Here is a 565-nt window from a genome sequence, read left to right on the forward strand (position 1 = left end):
TAGTTAAGCACATGATGTGTTAAACTGGTCCTTCACCTCATTCTGTGCATATCCTGCCTCCCCAGTGAAAATATAAGCTCTGTGAGGGAGGGGCTCTGCATTCCCTTACACATAGTAGGTGTTCAGTAAATGTTTATGGGGCCTGTTACTGTGGAGGAGAGTATGAAGTCCTCTTCCTCTCATATCTCCTAGAAACCATGCCAAACTCAGACACCTTTGCCCTTTCAAGGCTATGGCCAGACCATACAGTCCCACAGGGCATTCCACCTCTCACTCAGCCCCCAGAGAAATGCAGTTCAGCATTTCTCTAGACACATTCCAGTCTATTAAACCGACAGCCTGGCTTAGCTCTCTGCCCACGTTAGTAGCAAGATGATTTTACAGATTCTCTACACTCATACCTGGGAGTTCTAAGACCAGAATCAGTAGCTTCTTATCTCTAGTTTCAGATTTACATGGGACATTTTCTATAGGATTGCTAGAATAAGCTGCTTAGCTGAGAAGTTAACAGGATGCTTTCAGATCTTTGGAAATGTATGACTATACACACATGTGTGTGTATACA

The sequence above is a fragment of the Bison bison genome, unplaced genomic scaffold (assembly GCF_000754665.1).
Source record: "Bison bison bison isolate TAMUID 2011002044 unplaced genomic scaffold, Bison_UMD1.0 scf7180017851540, whole genome shotgun sequence".
NCBI classification, from domain to species: Eukaryota; Metazoa; Chordata; class Mammalia; order Artiodactyla; family Bovidae; genus Bison; species Bison bison.